Source organism: Dreissena polymorpha, chromosome 7 (genome assembly GCF_020536995.1).
Source record: "Dreissena polymorpha isolate Duluth1 chromosome 7, UMN_Dpol_1.0, whole genome shotgun sequence".
NCBI lineage: Eukaryota > Metazoa > Mollusca > Bivalvia > Myida > Dreissenidae > Dreissena > Dreissena polymorpha.
The window spans coordinates 98,689,038-98,709,628 of NC_068361.1; the positions used below are offsets into that span (position 1 = coordinate 98,689,038).

General features: G+C 31.9%; 1 protein-coding gene and 1 long non-coding RNA gene across 2 annotated transcripts in view; one reads left to right on the forward strand and one right to left on the reverse strand.

Moving 5' to 3' along the window:
• The window catches only part of LOC127839947 (ZZ-type zinc finger-containing protein 3-like), a 432,333-nt gene that overhangs the window by 183,208 nt on the left and 228,534 nt on the right, over positions 1-20,591 (reverse strand). The gene's annotated exons all lie outside the window — the stretch shown is intronic.
• Positions 1,499-14,328, forward strand: LOC127837976 (uncharacterized). Its single transcript, XR_008029570.1, has 6 exons — positions 1,499-2,114; positions 5,849-5,902; positions 11,322-11,344; positions 11,791-11,838; positions 12,177-12,286; positions 14,257-14,328. It is a non-coding gene; the product is annotated as an uncharacterized LOC127837976 (long non-coding RNA).

The window sequence follows — 20,591 nt, forward strand, 5'->3', positions numbered from 1 at the left end:
TTTGCAGACAATATTGATGATGTTCGTTGAAAAACAATTTTCATTGTTTTGAACGATAAACATTGCTCGAATTGCTGCTTAAAAATAAAAATTGAACGCCGTTTGAGTGGTTTTCCATCTTACTCAATAGATCTGTTGAGCAATGTAGGCACTTGTGTTCCTCTAATGAAATCTTGTCAAGTATTGCCCTGTACTGCTGTACTAATTATACATCTATTTCGACACGATTCTTTGCTAAATTTGGAGCAAATTAGTTCGAAACTAGTTCAGTGTAGAACGGTATCATATATGGAATGACAAATGACCTACCGATTCGACCTTTTACTGATTATATGCACACAGTCTTTTGAAAGCATTAAGTTTTTGCGTTACATGTTTTGTTGAGTTGTAGTTGTCAACGCTTTTATTTTATAATTCAATTGTGAATGTTTTATTAAATCGTCTGTGATAATGAGAAAGTACATTTTGTGCTCTTTGATGTTTTGCATGTTTTTTGTTAACATGTATTTATTGTTAGTAAGTGTATGCGGTAATTTCTGTTAAACGTCCTGTAAATTTGTTTTTATCACTTGCATTGTTGTCCGTATAATGTATTCATTACGATTATTTATAAAGCTCGCCGACACATCGGTTACTGTTAAAGTCCAATTATCTGTTGTTAATACATGATGCTACAAAACAGCATTTTATTAAATTATGAATGTTATTAATTTAGATGAAGTTGTGTGCCCTTTTTTATGAGTGGCATAAATTAGTTTTGCTCTACACTGTTAACGCATTATATGTTAAGTCAATGTGTCAAGGTATGTCGTATTTATAGAAATCAAATATTAAGTTACATTATGATTCAACTAAACAAACACTTTTATACAAATTGTGTTTTATTTAAGACATTTAAAGCAATAAAGTGTTTTTTCAATATTGAGAATGAACATGCAAACAGCTCATGACATCATGCAAAACGTATGCCATATACGTCATTTAATATATCTATTCACACTAAACTGAAGAGGCGTATCTATTCTATGTTGATTTTGCTTGAAGAAGTTACGTTATGGTATGATAAACAGTAAAAAAAAACAATAAAACAAATTCATTATGTAAAATGTCAAAATGGGCACGTTATTTTATTCTCAGCCTCACCAGATACGTAAGCAAATTATAAGGCATTAACCCCGTTGTCTGTATATATCTACGTGTTATTGAAAAGAGAGATTGAAAGTATTTTGAATAAAAGTATTTCTGAAAGATCTATTATTCTTATTGTCTTAAGTGAAAATTCTATCATTATTTAATTAACTTGTTTTCAGGGGTTGATTCGCATTATATATTCAGCAATAAATATGGGTGGTATTTTTTATCTTTTCGATTTCATTTTTAAGAAACGTTGCTCATAGTTCTTTTCATAAAAAACACTTCATTAAAACAAATTCATTCAAATAAATTATACTATTTTCATCTGATACCCTTTGCCCTTAACCCCGACTAGTACTAAAGACCCCCAAAGTCCATTTGATGGTACGACAGTGTTCATATGTGTGGATGTAGCTCTGTAATGATAAAAAGGCCAGTGAAAAAGAAAATATATAGTGTTATATAAAACCGGCGATACTGACTAGGATTTCGGATATGTTAAGTGGTTGATAAAAATCGTTACTGATGCTATTTTAACACGTTCCTGTGATCTGCTGGATGGCACGCATGCCCACCAGTAGTTTTACTTACTTTCAAATATATCACAAATTGGAAACGACTTTATACATGCCCGCATGTTACGGACCACATGTCGTGTTCAAGTGTGTTTACGATTTATCAGTTACATGTGTCACGATCTGTAACGTTCTGACCCCAAACCTAACTATGATTACAGGTATCACTTCCTCTTAGACTCTTTTGAACGCTCACGATTTGGTCATTTTTGATACAGTCGTTACTGTTATCATACTTTACTGAATATGGACGTTCTAGAACGAGTATTAACCTCCCATACGTTCTAGATTCCCACTATCACACTTATGGCCATTATTTAAATCGTTGTGGCAATAGTCGACTTAGCGTTTTGGTATTACTCGAGATTAACATATTAGCTTCAGAACTTCAGTTGTGGTCAAAATGTAAGTAATATGAATTTAAAACATGACATTTCTATATGCAATTTAAATGTATGTGAAAAACATTTTTGTTAATAATGTCAATTATAAATGCAAATAGCAAATGTTAAATAATATGGTTTCATGTTGTTTAAACACTTAAACCATAACCAAACTGTAATTGCAAATTTGTGTTACGAATAAGTAAATATTAGTGTGTACAACATGATCAAGGATTGAAGTAAAGCAAAACAAAAATTGGTAAAAAAATAATAGGAAGTATATATTAAAGAATTCTATGTATTGAGAGTTATCATGCAGTTAAAACACATGGCATATGTAAAAATAAATATATAAAAGTTCATTTTTTATGTGTAAATTGATTGTATATACATACATAACGAAATGAATACAATCATTGAATTAGGAACAAACGGATTTTACGATTTAAATCTTTATCTGTTGAAATTGTACCGGGTCTACTACGATTTGTAACTTTCCGCCGGATCACGAAGCTGAAATCATGCTACACACGGCCTACGTGTTGATAAGATGTATACGTCAAGGAGAAAACATTTCTATTACAGAGTTAACTAGAATGCTAATGCTCTGAAACTAGTTATTGTTAGCATAATAACGTGTTAGTGAGATTAAATGACAACTTGAAATAAAAACATTTAAAAGCAGAAAGGATCTGTCAAGGCAAACCTACTAAGTGTGACTGAACGTTTCTAGCCGATGACCGAACCCTAATCAGAAAAAAATCGTCAGTTATGAAACAGCGTAACCAAGGAGAACTGCATTATCTGCGCATGAACAGTTTGAAATCAAAAATATTTTATTTAGAAATTAGGCCTTCTGAATTGCATTATGTTCACACATTAATTAAATACATATTCTAGTTAAGCATAATTCAAGATTAGTCTTTGCATATAGTAAGTATCTCCATCTATATAATAATATATATTCATCGTACGATACTCTTCTGTATATACCTACAACATGCAGTTTACACTTCTGTGACGAGCGTCATACACGTGTAACTCAGACTGTTTTAACGGGTTCACCTCCATCACATATGTCAGACTTGATCGTACTTCATGCGCTGTGCTCAATTTTAACAGTTACTAAACAATTATGTTTATACACAGTCGTTTATATACCCGTGGTCTTGTCGTGGCTTTATATGTGATCACCGTCGATAATTTCCGTGACACATATTCGCATCATATTGTTATGGAGCGCATGAATTCGTAATGAAAGTTATTTGTAAGTACCTATAAGTGCCAGATAGGTCGTGATTATTGTGCTAGGCCATTATCGACTCGCGGATATTATATGAACAATCCTGTAGAAACGTTTATGCCCGTATCGTAATGGACAATTAAACTGTAATATATTTTGCTACATTGATTTGTATCGCAAATCGTAGTTGATAGTCCCAAACTCGCATTGACTGGAACCTGAAACTGTTCTTAATCAAAGTACTGACAGTACTGGTGTGACGATGCTTTTGAAGAGGATGGATATAAAAGCATCAATTTAAGTTTATATACATCACCACAATTGTGTATGTGGGTACGAACATTTTGGGTACGAAAATTTTGGGTACAAAAATTCTGCCAAAAAAAAATGGGTACGAAAAAAAATTTGGTTATGAAAAAAAAAATTGGGTACGAAAACAAAATTGGGTACGAAACAAAATTTGGGTACGAAACAAATTTGGGTACGAAAAAAAATTGTGTACGAAAAAAATTGGGTACAAAAAAAAATAAGGGGAACGGGGAAGTAATACCCGTGGGGAACTTGACCCATTCAGCGAAACTGGGAGGCGGGTTACATTCTCGATCAAATATAACAAGAAATATCTTTAAAAAGATATTCGACGTGTATTTTCTGTAACACTTATCTTTAAAAAAAACGTTCTGTTACAGTAAACGTTTGTGGGTTATAACATTACGTTTCAGCAGATATATTCAAAACTTGACATGCTCTTTAATTACACTATGCTCTTTAATTTCACATGTATATCATACCAAACTTTATATTTCGTTGTTTCCTTTCCTAAGTTAATGATATTATGTGTACGGACGTGATTTCACATGCCCATGTGCATGAACATATAATTTTTCTCTTTTGATTATTGTTTTGGTCTCTTATTCAATAAGCTTAGGCATGTTTGTTCGTTAAATAGTAATTACGGAAATAATTTCATGATGATTCCCGAAAGTAGGTAAGAGCACTTGAATACGCGAGTTCGCCCATGAACACATTAACTAAATCTCCGCGATATGACCTAATATGTGTTCAAAACAGCAAACAATATCCAACAAATGAATTATCAAACATAGTATGTGCACTGATGTTGCTCTGTAATTTCTGTTTGAAAAGTTTATTAAATATGCAAAATGAGAAAGTGCGCACAAGTGTGAGTTTCAAATAAATCATACGGCTATTATGCTGTTTATATACAATACTCGCTATAACGTTAACAAATGGCAGGTTCGAAATAATTCGTTTTCTTTACACTCATGATCGCGTTAAACGTTAATTATACACGTTTTCATTCGCATTTCATTTACAGAATCACGACAAATGTCAAATACAATACATAAAATGCATAGTTGTTTCATTGATCTATAAACATATAATGGATTAAATATAACTGATTTAAAATTAACGTTTTCAAACTATTATTCAATATTTTTCCCAGAATATGCTGCCCTATTTAAAGCTGATCTTCCTTTACGTTTATCAATGATAATCAGCGAGGTATACCGATTAGAAAAATCGAGCTATCTCAATCGGACTGGCTCGGTCTTTTACATAGGTCGCCATTGTGAAGAATTTTTCATGGTATGATAACTTAGACGAGCTGCTTCGCAGAATCGTCAAAAGCAATTGTGTCAATATTGACGTATATCGCTCATCTGTGTGTTCTAATAGGTGATGGTCAGTTAAAAACCCAAGATAATATCGATACTATTAGTAAACTACAAAATTCTGCTGTCACAATCAAAGGCGTGTGTTTTGATGTTTCAGGACAAGACTGAATGTATTAAGCCTTATATACGTTTAGATAAATCATGTGAACACTTTTGCATGGCAAGTGTTGAACCAAGGGGAAGAATAAGTGTGGAGTAATGCTATCTGATGCCAAATACCAAATATAAAACATTTTCGTCTTTCGGTATCAGATAAAAAATATATTAATGTTATTATGCTATATTAGTTTTATATTATGTTTAATAAATAATGCGACCTCAAGTTCTCATAAATCTTTAATCCAGGGTCATGGACAAAACGAATTACTTGAGGACCACTACATGATATTACATACCACATACCCAACCTATTTGGCTTGCGGTTACAGAAAAGAAGATTTTTATGTCACCCAGTCTATACTGAGGGGCATATTGTTTTTGCTCTGTCTGTTTGTTGGTTTGTTGGTTTGTTTGCGTCAAACTTTAACATTTGTCATAACTTTTGCAATATTGAAGATAGCAACTTCACATTTGACATGCATGTGCATCCCATGAAGCTGGACATTTTGAGCGTTGAAAAGTCAAGGTCATCCTTCAAGGTCAAAGGTCAAATATATGTGGTGGATAAAGTGTTTCATAAACACATATTCTTTAATGTGTTGTTAAATGACTATAATGAAAACAATTAACCCACAGAGTGAATCCGATTTTGACACGGTGGGCATTATTGAATAAAATTATATAATATTACGCATTATAATCTGGCGGTTTCAGATACGAAGAATCAACAAACCAAACCTATACAAAAGTAACCCATCGGATCTTCAGGTAACATTTTCCATGTTTCTCTATTAAAACATAATACATTTGCACCAAACAAAGACTAGTGCCCGGTCATACTCGATATTGATGTACATAAAAAAGTTTCTGGTTGATAAGTTAAGCAATTTTTGCAAAACCTGCAACCGCGCACTTGAATTCAACATAAATTGACATGCTATGTGTGGTATATTTTAATTTAATTAGGAATATAGTTCATGATAGTGCTGTTTGTTCATCGAAACATACGGCGGAAATTGTAATTCTTAGCAGAAAAACACCACAATAACTTTATTTGCTAGAGTACGCTTTATTTTTATTTCATTGTTACTTATGCGTAATTGCTATGTGTGGGCCACAAAATGAAAATGCTATGTTTGGGATACAACTCTCAACATATCGATATGCCTGTATAGTACTTTCCGAAAATAATAAAAAATAAAAATTGAGTATGCAACGCAAAGCCTTCAAAAATGTTTTATTTATAGTTCTTTTCAATTACAATTTCAAAGCTTTTCTTTGTTATAGCAGCTCTGCATACATTGGAATTAATATATCAGGAACAAAGTGAAAACATTTGCATTGTGGAGTTGTGGTGGCTCTTTTGAGATTGAAGTTCTGACAATCCAAAATCAAGACATTGACCGTAAAAAGAACATGATTTAAAATTGTTGTAAATTATTCAATATAATTAAAAAAAATCATATTGCTTCTTGTTATTTAATTTTGTTTTAATCCAGGTTTTTCAGAGTTTTGAGCTTGAAAATAATTCTCCTGTATAACAGAATTGTTAAAATCATGATTATTGTATTCGATTTTGAATGCAAATCATTAAAATAATTAAAACAATGATAACAACATATACTCGGTAAAAAAATTAACCTGATTTCATAACAGACTTGCATCAAACCGATTGTATATAAATTTAGGTAATTTATTGCCAAAACAATAAACACTAATCAAATGAATTTTAGAGAAAAGATGAAACATGTCAAGGTTAGAAAAAACATACTGACAAAAAAAGCAACAATGTAACTGTCCTTTTAGAAATCAAATGGAATCAAAATACTTATTCCAAAGCAATTAATTTAGTCCATGACAACCACAAATATGCAGACACAATAGTATGAGCAGGTGTGTAACTTTTAAAAGCAGGCACTTTAAAATGGCGACTTAATTTTCAATTCTTGGCTTTAATAACTAGGTCCTAACACCTCTTTCTTGAGTTATAAGCTCACAACTAATGCAGATCGACCGTACCTTTCTTGCTCCAAACTACAAAATTTACTTAAAAGTAGGGTAACTTCCACTGTGTCAGATCCGACGCCGCATTACTAACTATTAGTAATAACAAATTTGAATTTCGCATGACATACATTTACATTTGGCAAAAAATGTCAATACTAAACTTTTTTCTGATAACAACATAAACCTATGACAAATATTACGTCGATTACATTTTACAATTATTTGAAATTCTACGGATCAATATAAGATATGTATGTTAATGTATTACTACAGCCAGTATAACCCGCTAGAAAAACAAAAACAAATGACCACGTGCAACTCGTTTAAACCATACGGACTTAATGAGATAAAATTTAGGACACCACCGTAGCGTCTAATTTATGTAATTATTAATAGAATTCACGAGTGCCAGGTTTATATTTTCGAGCTATAATACAACTTTAAATGATATTTCGATTTGATCGACCGTCACAGTGAACTTAATCACCATCTTGCCGGTTATGCTTCAATTATCAAACCACTCTTACGCCACAAACACATTTATAAATAATAACAATTACCATCGGTTTCATTATTTTACCTTTAAATATACAGATTGGCTAGAGGATATCATGTGTCTAGCTTTTATTTTTCGATGAAGTACATATATGTAAGTTTCCTCGACGTACGCGGTGCACGAGGATTTCTAGCTTGTAACTATTTTGTTTGTCATGGCACGTGCTACATGTAAACGGCCGATACTGAGTATTGGAAATGGGAGTGGTTATGCGCGAATAGATCCCCAATACTTTGTCTTTATAAACAAATCATTGAAAACATATCCACAATCGAAATACATGAAATAGTTGTTATTATAAAAATTGAAACGTTTTTTCTTCGCTTCATCGATGCACAAAGTAAAATTTTGACATCTTATTTATTTATAAAACATTCGACTTTATGCAAATTCGATGCCACAAACTTACATTCATATATCGGTGAAGCGAAGAATAGAGCTTTTTAATACTTAATCATACGTGTAAATGCATATAAATTGTAAGATATAATAAAATACTCGTTCATGACGATTAAAAAACATCTGGGGGTACAACCAAAACCCTGTGAGTACATGTCAAAGATGTTTCATCATTTCACAGCGATGAGTTTTTACACAATATAAAACATGTATATATAATAGCGAAAAAACAGGATGCATTCAGTGCTTTGATTACTTCCCAGAGGGGCCGTTTACATTCGAATGAATATGCTTGCATATTTATAATTCCATTGATGTGCAGACAAAATATATTAAGTTTGGTAGTTAGCAAGGGTCATTTCTGACAGGACTGTATGCAGAAGCATTTTGAGTTTTTTGGTATGTTAGAATAAATACCATTTGTGTTATGAAATAAAACAAGACATATCAATTAACAGCATTTTAAAATATAGTTTCAACGTGACATAATTGGAACATATTGCAAATCGTTTTGCTTACCCATAACACTCAGAGGATTACACTAGTATAATTTTAACGATTTGAATTTATATACCACACATAGCATTATAATTTCGTGTCCCACACATAGCATTTTACTATTCTGAACAAACATAATAAAGATTTAAGGTTTCAAAAAATACAAGCTTCTTGATGTGTTTCTATTGTACAACTTATATGTTCCGCTCCACAGTTTCACAATATTGAATGAAATATTATTACATATATTGGCGACAACAGAAACATATACCACACATAGCTTGTCAAATGTAAATGCGCGGTTGCAGTTTTTTGCACACAATACGTAATTTCCGCGCAAGATACTTCACGCATTGGTGTATTTTGATTATGATCGGACAGTCGTCTTTGTTTGATTGAATTCGTTTAAGAATTAAATGATAAAAGAATGAGTTTGGATGAGATGGTTTGTTTACAGTAGTATGTCCCACACATAGCATAAAATGTCACGTGGTACAGGAACCTTGATTATATATCATGTGGTTATTAACATGATGTCAATTTAATGCCGGTTGCCATGGCCATTTTTATTGGAGGTAAATTGATAGAACATATACGATAACTCATTGGTTTTGCGCTGACATTCGTATATTTGAGTGAGTGTATATTGGCGTTTTAATTCCATATGTTTGTCAAATCTTGTCGCGTGGAACGCAAACTGTTTTATAATTGTAATATTAATAAACAGTAAATCATGGCGTTGTTAAGGGAGCCTTGCGTGTTTGGAGAAATTATCATGTGGTTGTTCGGTTATTCGGTAATATACGGCAACATTTTTAATCAAGTGCCTCATATTTCTCGAGGATATCGAGTTGAACGTGCTTCAGTCCAATAATATACTCGCTCGTTAGGCATTATAATGTGTTAGGAATTCACGTTTTGGTATCAAAACAATTAATACAACTAAGTTTGTTTTGATTTCAGAATAACATTACACATGTGAACATTAAATGCTTTTGTCAAAGTTCATGGTTCGTTGAAAAATCAACAGCAAGAGGCGTTACGATAATACACACAATCCAAAGGCAAAATTTGGTCATTGACATAGAACGCTCATCGCGAGATTTAATATAAAAAAGTGAAACTCCAGCTGCTGGAGCAGTATTGCATTCTCATTTTATACAATTAGTTGGTCCTTTATTTAAGGAAAGTGACCAATTGCCAATACAATACGAAACAACATACACACATAAAAGAATAAAGCTGGGACCACCGCCTTGAAACGGTCAATCCAAAGCACTGGGGGTTTAAACCGGTTTTAGAGCGCTTAACCTCACACTTAGCCCATCAATATTCAAATCAATGTAAATAAAATTTTACCTCATAGCAATGCAACTCAAATTTAGCAATAGTAAAAGGTAATTAAAACGCATTCAGTTTAATTACCATTTAATTACTCAACGGTAGTAAGGAGACCAGAGCAATAGAGTTACAACTTTATGAGGAACGATTACATGAAATAACGAACATGTGTCAACAACATCCCTTCCTTTTACAAAAATATTTAAGAATAAAGCATCAAATAGTTGACCTTTCAGATAATGATCGTGCAAATACAGAATGAAGCATCAACATTGGGTGTTAAAGTTCCATATTACATAGCTTGGTTGTTTATGTGACTTCTAAAAATAAATCAAACAAGAAACGCCCGTCAGAGAACAAATATTAATAAAATTTAAGGATAGACATATGTTGACCTATGCATGTAGCCAAAACAGTAAACGTGGATCGGATGACTTTATTTACAATCGATGACACGATGACGCAACCAGCAAAAAAATCCAATATAATTAAAGCGACAGTACTGTACATTGAAAACAAAATAGTAAAGGGGAAGTACTGTTACATCGAATTACCAATAAAATCAGCTGTGTTTATTGAATATCTTAAAATCAAACATATAAAATGGTCATTTCATTATTAATTCCAAATTTTAACAGAAGAAAGATATAGTGAATCGAAAACCGACAAGCATGTGTTTTTAAGTACGTCAGCATCATTTCTTTTGATAAAAATGAGTAAGTAAAATTGAAAATTTTAATAACACATTTGTTTTAAGATATTACAATTTGCGAAAACGCTTCAAAACATCTCCATAAATGATGGCTTGGGAATTCCATTAGCTAATGCCATTTTAAAGAAATGTTATATTTCGAAATTAAATCACAAGACTTTGAGTGAAACTTAGCCAAAATACATCGTTTGTTATGATACGAAAAACTGGATTTAGCAATTTCTACGTTAATATTCGATTACGATCATTAAAATTATATCTAACCCGTCTTCGTAGTATGCAAATATTCTGGTCAATGTTAATATTGGATTTTAAAATATGTTTATACAAATGTTAATTGAGTGTACTGACGGATCCGATATCTTACAAAAATGCCGACAAGGGGATGACCCCATAATATGTTTCTAATACATCGAATAGTTTTTTAACAAAAGACACTGCTTTTTTAATTCTTAAAGAATAGTGCATAATTCGTATGTTTGACTTGTTATCTTAAAACAATTAATCATAAAATAACAGTCACACAGCTTTTGGTAAGTCAACAGAGAAATATTGAGTCAAATATATAAAATGAATTATTTGTTCTGTTTTTATTTTGAACTCTGACTGGAATAATATATGTATTGTAACATAATGTAATAAATTCTAATAGAAGGTTTCATTTACGTTTTCAGCTAGACAGCGTATGTGAAAATGAGTGAGTAAATATTTATCTTATGCATATCTTAGACTGCAATATTCTGGAGTACAAACCTTATTGACTAGTTGGGATTGGTATGTGGTTTTAGGGTACAGGGTCTCAAACATTTAATTGTATGAAATATGCGTCATTGTTCGTTGAATATCTAACTGTTTTTCAATGTTTTATATGAAACAATTTCATTACCGTGCTTCATGACAACACATGCGTTAATCATTCATTTACCTGGCGATATTTGATAACAAGAAATGTAATAGGATGATTTGGTTTTTGATTTATTTGACGCTACTATTGTATTTTGTGTTATGTTAAGAAATATTTACAGCAACAATGTTTATTTTGTAATTATTCCATGCATATGTTCAGGAAATTACCCGCTTATTCAATCATATTTTGAAATGAAAAGAAAGATATTGTGTATTAGTTTAATTGTTTTATTTAAGATACACACAAGGAACTTGCTATTTGGATCACTTTCTTCTTGATTGGTGGTAAGCTAAGATTTTAATCAAAGTGTTACAAAACAAATCTCTGATTTCGTGTAAGTGCGTGTCTTTTTTTCTTTAAATGTATATGTTTTGACTACTCAGAAATGCCAAGGACATTGGAATATACATTCAGTTTAAATGACTTTTTGCGAATGATTTATTTAAACAATTTGTATCTGTGTCATTGAATTATAGATCTACTAAAACTATTGCGCACCGTTATATTTTAAAATTTGATGAAAACAAAACGTTAAAGGTTTCATTTAACATTCAATTGAAGAACAATTTTCACAAATCCGTAATGTTGATTTCGAAATATCCTGCTAATGTATTCAATACAGTGTTTGCCCTGGAAATCCCACCTGAGTATCAACTGAAGTGTCGACTCTGCAACAACGCTCTGGAGCTAAGAGATTGCACAAAGCAGGAGATTTGCGACAACAGGACCGAGGTAAACAAATAAGTCATGTGTTATTATTTATAAAACGATAAAACAATCGTATTATTAGAGTTTGTGCTCGGGTTTGAAAACGAATTTTAACAAAAAAAATACAATCCAAACATATGCAAATAATCATAAATATCGAACTAATATCATGGTGTATTTATGTGTGAAAAGTAGTTAACTTATCAAACTGTTTGCCATTCTTTCCTATACACAGAGGATGACGTCACACAGAGCAGGCCTTGATCGTAATCTATAGATCAATTAAACTATCGTTAAAACCGCAATTTCTATAAATTCTATTTTTTCCTGAGACTATCACACAAGTTTTATTGAAAAACAAAACAAATGTGGATACATCCAGCATCAACATAATTATGTCAAGTCAGGCTTTGGTAGTAATATACATTAAGTCATGAATGACATACTACAGTGCACTGTAATCTCTATTCATTAATAAACCACTGAAAGACTTTGATCTTTTTGAATGAACATTCATAACATGCGTAAATACGGACAGAAAAGTTTTTTTTTAGCTTACACCGTCAAAAATATAGAGTTGGTTTGCTAAACTGTTTGTCGTTGACAACTTTTTAACGATTTCTTATTTATTGCAATTTGCAATTATTTGCAGAAATCTTCCAAATCTCAATTTAAACTTTCTTTCTTTAGGTAAGTCTGGTTGATTTATAATTGATTCATTAAATATGATCGAATGTCGCAAAACATGATCCAAAACTAAAAATAAATAATAGTTATTTAAGCGAATTCAGCAAATAGACGATTGAAATATCAAAAGTCCACAACAAAATTCACGATTCGAAACAAGCAATAATTGGGTCGGTTTGAATTTGAAAACAAACAACTTTTAAAGTCCTAACTTTATTATAGTATTTTTGGCCTACTAATATCCTGACTGTAACTTATGGAGTGTGTAATGGTCAATTGTTGTGACAATTAACATAGTGGTAATTCACGTACGGGAAAATTCCCAACGCAAATAATTTGTTAAATGAAAAACTGGAAACAGTAATATTTTATACAGTTGTTACTATATATATACTATATATTAAAACCAGTTGGGGTTGTACAAGGCAATCATACAACGTTCGTGATTTATTTTGCCGCTGAACGAGGCCTTTTTCTTAATAGACGAAGTCGCGCATATGTCTTGCAAGACGACGTCTAGAATCGCTATCGAATGGGGTTTAAATAACTGTAAAGAACAGTAAGACTGTAAACAATCAATTTGTGACTGTTCTTTAAAATAGTTAAATAATTTCATATGTCTAGCCTTCCTTCAAAGTTGCAGTAATTATGGTGCGATCTAAATTTATCCGACCGGTTAAATTTAGAAAGACTGTATGCTAAATCCAGATCATGTTGCAAAGGCGTCATAGGAACTTCGACTTAGTTCACGTTTTAGAATGGATCTCTTGGACAAATACAATGCAGGTTGTTTTATTTCATCAAACATGAAACTAAATGATCAGATTTCATACATTTGCCATGCAAAAATACACCAACAGTAACAGTGGCACATCAAATAAAACATGATAATGTTAAAAACAACTCCGTTTATATTTTTTACAGATGTAAATAAATAACAATCTTCTACTGCCTATTTCTCGTCTTACTTTATAATAAAAGCTGTCTGAGATTTAAAAAGCTCAATGATTTCACAAAATTCTTTACAGTAACGCTCAAGATTTTTTATACAGAACTACTGGAAAAGTCATAAAAATGCACATATAACTTGGTGTAAAATATGTTTTTGCTTTTGTTTATTGAAAGTTGTTCTTAAACTACGGAACGAAATCTGCATTACAATGCTATGTTTACGTAAACAAATGTGTTAAATACGTTAATGATCATTGCGTATATTTGAAACTAATCAAAACTGTTGCCTTTTAGCCAAATATAACGACGTCAAATTAAAACGTTTATCTGACACATGAGTGTTGTCTCGTTTACAGGAATGTTATATGGAGCAGGTGATTACAGACGCGTTTACAATTCAGTACAGAGGAGGCTGCAGATCAAGTACAGTAAGGATGGAGCTTGAAATAATGTCATTCAATTATTTGTTGCTTTGAATATTATTGTCTATTTATAAAACAACAATGTTATTTACCAAACAGTAAGGTGAATGTCTGAAATCATGAAACATCGCCTACATGTGTTTGCAAAATCTATATTTGGATGCTTGGTAAGAATAAATGTATCAAGTATTTTTACAAATGCGGGAAACCCGTCCATTTGTTTTGTCTTTATATACACAATCTGTATTGTCATCTGCTGAAGCAAGAATTGAAATATTATATAACAGCAAGAAATTACTTATGCTGGACTATTATTAAGATAAACGTACTATTCATTAAAGAAACGTGTATTCATTATTAAAAGGTCAATGTACAAACAAAATAGTTTATGTTATTCGGTGTATTGAATAAAAATGCTTCTTGCCTTGAAATATGCAGAATTTAATGTAATTTATATTGTAGATGTTTTTGGTTATAAAATGCTATGTTAAACAATGGAAATATATAGTATTATATTCTTTGCTGTTCTGGTACTTATAGCACTGCAATGGCGGTACAGCAGTTGCGACAGGAAAGCGGGATGAGGGCATCGTTTGCTCCCAGTGAGTACGCCCTACCCCACCAAGCCATTCCCAAAATGAATAGAGCAATTGTATTCGCCTTAAGGCTCAATTCAATCGCACTTCTAATGAACCACTAACACTTTTCATTGTTTCTCTAAAATTACTGTAAGGATTTGGTACAAACTTGTATATATGATATATAATGACATGTGTAACTTCATTATAAGATTTGCATTATATATATATATGTTACCATACCTCATCTAGCGTTGAAATTATGCTACTGCTATACGGAACTCTGACTTGTTCTGGGTTTACTTCATTTTACGAAATATTTTGCGAAATATTCGTTGATTTTGAGTACTTATGTTACTTTGATAATTTGTTATTTTGTTTGCATACATTATTTTTTATTTAACTTGCAAAATGTGGTGGGCCTTTTAACGTTAAAACGTTAATATGTCAAACGATGCTTGCTTGCATAACGTAATAAACAATGCACTTGGTGATGGATGCAAACTGATTCGAAAAAAAGCAATTTGTTTTATATCTCAGATGCTGCGGATATGCAAATGATTGTAACAGTCGCCTGTGTGGCATTAGACAAGGTACTATTTTTACATAAAACATCAACGACATTTGCAATGGTTTTCATCAATACGAGTTTTTACATGTTAGAAAAAAATACACGACTTACACAAACAGATGAATACAACACGGGTCACTGCCGCTGAACTGTCAATACCAAACACAGTATTGGACGTTTTTACCCGGTTCAGCGCCCTAATCTCAAACATGGCCCATATGTTGTTACTTTAAAGCACAACAAATCAAACATCGATAAAAGGGTAAACATTAAGGTTTTATTAAAATATTGCTACTCACTTGTCAGATGTTAATCTGAACCACAGAAATTAAACATTTTTCGCCACAAACAGAACACGCATCAACTTCGTCTCGTCAGTTATTTTAAAGCTTAAAACATAAGCATAAACTGTCTTGATAGACTTCTATATATCGATATAATGTATCCTGACGCGTGTTTTGTTTTGGAAAACACGCGTTAAACAGCAATGGCAGTTCACTTTATATTGTTATAATATTCACAGTTGGGTCATAGTTATTTGAATACTAAAACTATAAAAGCCTACCGCTTAACCGCTTCAATACACTCCGATACTTAAGTGGCCTTGGAATAAAAAAAATTGTTTGTTAAGTATTATATTCACATGTCATATTTTGGCATTTATATTGTGAGTGGTAAATTCTTTGAAAGATGTTAATATTTTCTAGCCCTTAAACACGTTTAAAGACCCAATGTTGTATTGACAGTTTCAAGGCGATGATTCCAATGTTCTATTGTAAAAGTGGTTGATAAGGAAAAGAATGTCTTGATTGAATTTCAAACGTTTTGTTTTTTTGTATTTTATTACTGAAAACTTACCGTCAACGATGAAAATGGCAGTCTCTCATGAAGTTGTACGTTTATCATACGTTTCCTCGATAGGAGAATTGTACTTTCAACAACTTCTCAAGTAGATATTGCACAAACAATTGTTCGTCTATGTCAACATACTCAAGAAAAAGAAGTAAGGTTATACGAATAAAAAAGAAATACAACTTTACATTACTTCTGATAAATGTTGTTAATCATTAGGAACAAAGTCGTATTCGTGTTTATTTTTAACTTGTAATATTTCTTCTCACTCTCTGTTGAATATTTGACAAATTGTGTTTGACTATATACAAGTATTTTTCAAAAAATAATGTTTGGCAGAATAATTTATCAACATTTGATTTTACATGTTAAGGTAATATTACCGCATCCCAGTGCTACTTCTGTGACGACTCGAAATCGGACCAAGCATCGGTGTCTCGTCCGGAAGACTGCATCACATTCACAAACTGTGACACTGACCAAGTACTTGCTTTGTTTGGTTGTTTGTTTGGTATTGTGTTGTTTCTGTTGTTTTTGTCTAAACAATATTTAATTATGATAGGCATTGATGCAATTTATCAACAAAGGTAGTAGGACGGTATAAGGATTATGGATAAATGCATTGGTTGTGAGTCGCATTTGAATGGTTTGAACTAGGAGGTTGAATGACATGATTTGTATGCTAATTTCGTCAATAAAAACACACCATTTTAAATATTTGTAAAGAGTTACATACATTTTAATGCATTTCTCTCAATTGTTTGTGTTTGCTCACATTGATTAAGCGTTTGTTTAACATTAGTAGAATATTAAAAACAGACATGTTTGTGGTTTGGCGAGTTATTTGAAAGGTATCTGTGCGGAGTGATACTTATTTAGAGAGTGATGGCTCGCCTACGCTCATACGTATAAACAAATATGTTTGTGTCTGTGGGGGTATTACAATCAGAGTGTTTGCATAAGAAGGTAAACGGGATGGTGGTAAGGTTTCAAACTGCATTGTTGTGTATACTTGGAACGTATGGCGCTGGTTTATATGCACACAAGTATGTTACATGGATATAAGTTGAACGCTACGAAGGTTTGTATATGAACAGGCATTATATTTCTAATTTGTTGTTTAAGGTCTGCTCTGCGCACGATGAATACCACCCAGGATCACACATGACATATCGTTACGGATGCATGAACAAGGCTGTAAGTACTACAACCAGAGTGCGTATATTAACACGTATATAACCTACAATTTGATTGTTCGGACATTTGTACTTAACTCAACATCTATATAGTTTATTTCCAGATATGGTTATATTTACTTCATCCTCCTTAGAATTACCAATCGCAAATTGTAGAAAGAAAAACAGTTTTTAGTTAGACTGCTTTTGGTTGGAAAGTTGGTGCAAGAAGATATTGATCCAATTATAAATGATAATATTCCAATTATAAATGAAAATATGAGCTCGATAAAATCGCGTTTCTATGATTGCTGTTCTTTTTTTTGGCAATGTTATTTTAATCAGCCATCAAATTATTTGAAAAGCACATGTGATGCACAGAGAATACCAAAAAGTAATTATCTAATTCTAAAACGCATTAATTAAAATAATAAAATGTCCATAGAGGCATAGAGCGTGTCGTTTATTTAGGCAAAAGAATAATTATTTATTTTGATGTATAAATAAAACATTCGATTATAGCATACAATTAGAACAAATATTAATACATTAAGTAAATATGTTCACTTTGAGCATATACATTTTTTATACATTGGAAAACACCACTCAATATTATGTTAACCGAATCATGTCGTGTTGCGCTTTACTTTTGTAATATTATTTTGATGTGAGTACGTTACACAAAATATGGATTGAACCACGTTTAAGAACGTTGTTACAGAAAAAGTTCATAAATATCACATATGTCGACTCAAATAGTATCCTAAATCCTATGCAATCATGTTGTATGTTAAAGATATCCTGCCAAAAACACATCCTCATTCATTATATAAACATGTTGATCTCATAAATTGAATCCCCGATTGCTGTAACTGTTATCCGACTAAATTTTCAAAATCACAATTATATTTATCGATGTTTAATATTTAGTATTTTCCAAGTATACTTCACTTTCGCATGCATACAACAATTATTAATGTAGCGGATTGAAAATGATATTGCCTACAAACTTTGCATCATTGTATAAATTTGTAAACTACGCACATATTAGTTTTCCAAACACTGCTCCTTCCCTGTCTTGTTACGTTTTTATTTTTGAAGATTTTGTCACGAACAGAAACACATGATTCCGAATTATGTTAAACTATTTATCCAACTATTACTTGTAAGACCATGTGCACGTATATTCATATTCCAGATACGTATGCAACCAGTATGTTTTTCTAAAAGTTGAATTTACATAACAATTGTGGCGGGTGACTTTGAATAAAAAGACAAACGTATTGATATGTTAATACAAGTGGCTTAAAATTTTTCATTGTTCTAGTAACTTTTACTATACAATACCATATATATTATTAGTTTAATAGTAAGTTTCAACATATTAATAGCAGTAATATAGACTTCTTAAAATCACCTACCATTATCATTTCTCTGCATATTGATATATCAATACGCTTGTAATTCTTTAGTTTTATAAATTGACGGTTGTGTTTCTTTTCCGCATATTTTATTATTTATAGGAACAAGTGACAAATAAGAAAGGTAAATGAGAAATATGCTAAAAGTGTGAAGTTTAAACAAAGGATTGAGCTGCCAAATATGTTTAACACGCATCGCTTTTCTGCGTGAAGAACTCATTTCACGGTGCTGTTTTTTTAGTAGGTATATAGTCATACAGAACTGCCCATGAAGAGCAAAATCACCAATAGTCAAAGCATTTCACTTAATTATAGTATCGACTTTGTTGCTTGTATTTTGAGGCAGTAAACGCCAAAAGAAACGGATTTATCCCATTTTTATACCGACATTGACGGTATAAAACCTCATGGGATAAATTAGCCTGTATCCCACCTTGTTGAATATAGCTGTCGCTCCCACGGACTATTTTTTTTACTTGACCACTGAATGATTTTTCATAAGAAGTCACTTGAGTCGAGAAAACTTTAGCTTTAAAATTATACGACCTTCAACCTTTAGATCTAGTCAAGGGACATAACTTTTCGCCATCCGTATAATGAATAAGCTGATTGATGGCGTCATACAATGACATACTTATTGCGTCATTTTCCAAAAATGTGATGTCATATTTTGGTGTACACGAAACTAGTGTGCGATGTCTGGGAATATAACATTGAAGAAGCGCATTTTTTTCGTGTACATTTATCCTGGATGTAAATATGAAAAAGTGCATATTCTATGGACTACTTACCTCGGATGGAACCGGTGAGACAAAGGATTTAGATCTTCATGATGTAGATCTAGCTTATCCGTGTAATTGATGTTCAGAATGTGCGTGTCTATTTGGATGTGACATTGTGTGTGTAGAATATATTGATTGTTGTGTATTTTGGTTCAGTAGTCTATTCGAATTGTTTTGCTTTTGGATGTAAGTAAACGTAAGGGTATTTTCTTTGATGAATAAACTTTGTCTTTGTTATTTTATCAAACAAAAAGTCTATTCAGTAAGAAAAACCCGTTTGCAACAAGTGTTTCAAAGCTTAATAGACATATGACGGATTAACTTGTGTTGGGTCACAAACTACAGGATGTAAAAGCTATATCTAGACGCCATCAAAATCTGCAGCGTCCATGACAAAATAAGGCGAGTATAGTTTTTTTTGATAATTTTTGTTTAAAACGACTATGTGTGTAAATCTACATGTACATGTATGTTGACATCGATGATCGACATCATCTTATCAGCAGCAATCGCCGCCATATTGGATTTTGATAATTTTCTTTTGAAAGTAAAATTAATTCTATTAAAGTAAAATCTTCTTTTCGCGGTCGTAATGTGTTACAATTCGCATGCTGCGTAAAATTGAATCGAGAAATATGCTGATAGTTTTTCTCGTTTTACAGTTGTGTGTGAATTTTGTAAAGACTGTTTTGCGTACCAGAACAGATACATTCTATATCACTACGCATGGTTACATTCGTTAGATTTTAAGCGCTTTTAACAATGAATTAAAATTATGGTTAAGGTTATTAGATCTATTCATGTTAAATGTCACGTTGAAAAAAAAATCAAATGGGATAAATAGAATACTAGGATTAGCGTTTAATAAAGAGAATTTTATGTTGCTCTGC